Here is a 5,000-nt window from a genome sequence, read left to right as displayed (position 1 = left end):
CTTTCATGATCTCGTGGGACACTTACAAGGATAAAAGAAATGCTGTTTGATGTACAAATTCTCTCTCTCTCTCTCTCTCTCTCTCTCTCTCTCTCTCTCTCTCTCTCTCTCTCTCTCTCTCTCTCTCTCTCTCTCTCTCTCTCTCTCATACACAACTTTTAGAGAAAGGAACAAAGGAACACAAGAGGTAAGAGAGGACAACAATTTCCAGCGTTATATTCTCAGCCACACAAAAGACAGCGCTCGTTTTTCACTTGAAGATAACACGTGGAGAGACTTTGTGTTGCCTGCACGCACCAGACTACCACACGATCACTATAATAACAACAATAATAACAACAACACGCGTAACAATTCTACCATAAACTCACCGCTTATCTCTCCCTTCATTCCATCCTGCGTCTCGGTGCATGATGTGTAAGTTTCCTGTACACACTACTACCTCCCAGTCTATCGCTACCTGTTCCTCGCTTCCCTCTACCTGTGACGCCGCCAGACATGATACTTGGAAAGAGTTTCGCCCGGTAAGGGAGGCAAACTTAGTGTGTCTCCCTCGTGAGATTATTATCCTGGAAGTCATGGGCTTGTATCCCTTCGGTTCCTGCGTGTCTGAAGCTTTGGAGAGCCACGGGATGGGGCGGGGAACTTAGACTGGATGAGAAGTACAGAGAGAGAGAGAGAGAGAGAGAGAGAGAGAGAGAGAGAGAGAGAGAGAGAGAGAGAGAGAGAGAGAGAGAGAGAGAGAGAGAGAGAGAGAGAGAGAGAGAGAGAGAGAGAGAGAGAGAGAGAGAGAGAGAGAGAGAGAGAGAGAGAGAGAGAGAGAGAGAGAGAGAGAGAGAGAGAGAGAGAGAGAGAGAGAGAGAGAGAGAGAGAGAGAGAGAGAGAGAGAGAGAGAGAGAGAGAGAGAGAGAGACAGAGAGAGAGAGAGAGAGAGAGAGAGAGAGAGAGAGAGAGAGAGAGAGAGAGAGAGAGAGAGAGAGAGAGAGAGAGAGAGAGAGAGAGAGAGAGAGAGAGAGAGAGAGATTCAGATACATATAGTTAAATCTCATCACCTGGGGATAATATATATATATATATATATATATATATATATATATATATATATATATATATATATATATATATATATATATATATATATATATATATATATATATATATATATAATTTTTTTTTTTTATGTACGAGGGACACCGGCCAAGAGGAACAAAAATCTGAAAAAAAAAGAAAAAAAAAAGCCCACAGACGCCGGTCCCCGAATAGAGTCCGAAGCGGTGCTCAAAAACTGAAAGATAAGTGTCTTGAAACCTTACTCTTGAAGGAATTCAAGTCATAGCAAGGTGGAAAGTAGGAGTGGATAGGACAAGAAATTTCGTTCAGAAGATCATTGATGAATAATAGGAAGACAATGGGTGACAAGACAGAACTCTGAGGAACACAACTGATAACAAATTTAGGAGAAGAACAGTGCCCGTCTATCACAGCAGCAACAGAATGGTCAGAAAGAAAACTTGAGGTGAAGTTACAGAAAGAAGGATAGAAGCCGTAGGAGGGTAGTTTGGAAATCAAAGTTTTGTGCCATATTCTATCAAAAGCTTTCGATATGTCTAAGGCAACAGCAAAAGTTTCACCAAAATCTCTAAAAGAATATATATATATATATATATATATATATATATATATATATATATATATATATATATATATATATATATATATATATATATATATATATATATATATATATATATATATATATATATATATATATATATATATATATATATATATATATATATATATATATATATATAACTTATTCATTTAGTAGCGTCAGTAGTGTAGTAACGGCAACAGAATACCGTGAGGTGGTGTAAGGTGAGACTTGGCACAAAGGAAGTACAATATTTCACAATGTACACAACATGGTTATCTTCGTAAGGCAGCGCCCATTGCATCTCACCTTAAAACCGGTCAATTTTTACTGGCCACACCTTTGTATAATGGGCGAGTCATCATCGGAAAAGTGATTCGTTCTTTCAAAAAAAAAAAAATCATTAAGCAGATGGTAAAACAGACGTTTGTAGTTTAAGTTTTTCACGTTTAGGAAAGCTTTTTATTATTAACAAATTCATCAACGATACAAAAGAAAATAGCAATAGAAAACAATACAAAACATTTAATAACTTCCCTTCTCTTCTGTGTGTGTGTGTGTGTGTGTGTGTGTGTGTGTGTGTGTGTGTGTGTGTGTGTGTGTGTGTGTGTGTGTGTGTGTGTGTGTGTGTGTGTGTGTGTGTGTGTGTGTGTGTGTCTCTCTCTCTCTCTCTCTCTCTCTCTCTCTCTCTCTCTCTCTCTCTCTCTCTCTCTCTCTCTCTCTCTCTCTCTCTCTGTGTGTGTGTGTGTGTGTGTGTGTGTGTGTGTGTGTGTGTGTGTGTGTGTGTGTGTGTGTGTGTGTGTGTGTGTGTGTGTGTGTGTGTGTGTGTGTGTGTGTGTGTGTGTGTGTGTGTGTGTGTGTGTGTGTGTGTGTGTGTCTCGGGCGCAGTGTGCAGGTGGCTTCCCTACAGACGCAATAAAACACGGAGTCGCCTCATTCGTTATGTAAATATTATGATGAGAGACTCGTAGGGGGAGACGGTGATGTATTCCTCTCGACGGAACACTGTCGCCTCTCATGCAAATCCTCCTCCTCCTCCTTCGGAACATCCCTCTCTCTCCCACCTGTATCCGCGGAACTGTTTGTTTTCCTTCCCTTTCTATCTCCCTTCCTCTTCTTCCTTATTCATTTTCCACCTTTCTCTCTCATATTTTCTTGAAACATGTAATGATATTTTCTACCTACCTCTTTGTCTTCTTATCTGTCCAGGCGTCTATCTATCTATCTATCTCTGTAACTATCCATCAGTCTATATTCCTATCTATTTATACAGCAATCTATCAAGAAATGCATTCATCCTAAGTCTATCTGTGTATCTACTAACCTATATATATATTCCAGGTCCGGTAATGCATACATTTTGTGCAAGAAAGTGCAGGACTCTTGTGAATGCACCGAATATTCTTAGAAAACTTGGGTCTTTTCATACAAACTCATTAATGATTATTTTCATTTACAGGTGGCAGTGCAGAGTTCACGGGGCCCCGCGCTCTGTAATGAGACGCAAAGAGAAACGCTGAATAAAGAATGAGAGAGAGAGAGAGAGAGAGAGAGAGAGAGAGAGAGAGAGAGAGAGAGAGAGAGAGAGAGAGAGAGAGAGAGAGAGAGAGAGAGAGAGAGAGAGTGGAGAGAAAATAAATAAAAATAAACTTTGATCAAAATCGTGTTAAGTTTTCAAATATACAAAGCACACACACACACACACACACACACACACACACACACACACACACACACACACACACATTTCATCCCTGGTCTCAGTGCTTTTCAATCCTTCCTTCCTTCCTCCCTACCTTCCTTCCTTCTATCTTTTCTGCCTTTTCCTCGTCCTTGATATTCTCTCTCTCTCTCTCTCTCTCTCTCTCTCTCTCTCTCTCTCTCTCTCTCTCTCTCTCTCTCTCTCTCTCTCTCTCTCTCTCTCTCTCTCTCTCTCTCTCTCTCTCTCCCCCTCGCGTTGACAGGGAGGACGTGCATTTATTTCACTCCTGTATATACGTAAACTTTCTCCATTTTCACTAATGATTCGGGTGACGTGGGGGAGATGAGGGAAGAGGCGGAAAAAGAGGAGGAAGAGGAGGAAGACGAGAAGCGGAAACGGGGTTAAGGTGGAAAAAAGTGAGAAAAAGTCTTAGTGGAAGAGGAGGAGGCGGATGAGGATGGAAGGAAGGAAGGAAATACAGTGCGAAATACTTGTTATAAAAGGGGAAAGTGGAAAGAGGAGAGAAGAAAGAAGGGTGTAAGAAGGGAAAGGAGAAAGCTAGAAGAAAGAAAGTAAGAGGATAATAGCGAGAATTAAGGAAAAATGGAGGGGAGGACGAGAGAGAGAGAGAGAGAGAGAGAGAGAGAGAGAGAGAGAGAGAGAGAGAGAGAGAGAGACAAAGGAGAGCTTGCCTTACTAGTCTCTCTCTCTCTCTCTCTCTCTCTCTCTCTCTCTCTCTCTCTCTCTCTCTCTCTCTCTCTCTCTCTCTCTCTCTCTCTCTCTCTCTCTCTCTCTCTCTCCGGCTATCTGTACCAATCAAGAACAACAACATCGAAAAAGTCTACTGAGGTCACAGGAGGATTTTTGCGTCTCGGGCATCGAGCACCTTTGTGTGAGCGATGCCCAAAGGTGGCGCTATAAATGGTTTTCTGTAGGGCGTTAGGGAGGATAACTGAGGCACAGAGGCTGGCTGAGGAAGGCTATGTATGTGTGTGTGTGCGTGTGTGTGTTAATGCATCTCAGCTTCTTGCTTTATATGATAGAGATGTTATGTATGGTGGTGGTGGTGGTGGTGGTGGTGGTGGTGGTGGTGGTGGTGGTGGTAGTAGTAGTAGTAGTAGTAGTAGTAACAGTAGTAGTAACAGTAGTAGTAGTAGTAGTAGTAGTAGTAGTAGTAGTAGTAGTAGTAGTAGTAGTAGTAGTAGTTGAAGTAGTAGTAGTAGTAGTAGTAGTAGTAGTTCAATTCAATTCAATATTCTTTATTCACACAAGATGTGTACACAAACTAAAATACATACTAAAACTAAAAGAAAGAAAAACATTTCATTTAATTATTAAAAAAAAAGACATAAATTTATACTAAATTAGACAATATCATACTGAATCCGACGTCACTCGGTGCACAAAGCATCAATCAACATCTTAGTTTCCCTTACATCTAAGATTGTGGTATCACATCTATCCCTCATCAAACACAATTCACGAATTTGTGCACCAGTCCGTGCAAGTTCGTACTGGTCACACTGCAGCTGCGTCCAAACCTTATTGATGTCTCCAATATTCATATTAAATTTGTATGAAAGATATCTTACATTACTGCCCATTATTGAATGTCTTCCATAAACCCCCATTCTTCCTATTGTT

At 40.7% G+C, this 5,000-nt stretch overlaps 1 long non-coding RNA gene across 2 annotated transcripts in view; it reads right to left on the bottom strand.

Moving 5' to 3' along the window:
* LOC135088901 (uncharacterized) overlaps positions 1-5,000 on the bottom strand; it is a 191,633-nt gene that overhangs the window by 74,504 nt on the left and 112,129 nt on the right. The window lies entirely within an intron of this gene.

This window comes from Scylla paramamosain, chromosome 32 (assembly GCF_035594125.1).
Source record: "Scylla paramamosain isolate STU-SP2022 chromosome 32, ASM3559412v1, whole genome shotgun sequence".
NCBI lineage: Eukaryota > Metazoa > Arthropoda > Malacostraca > Decapoda > Portunidae > Scylla > Scylla paramamosain.
Note: the sequence above shows the minus strand (reverse complement) of the source record. Positions and strands in the feature narration are given on the sequence as shown.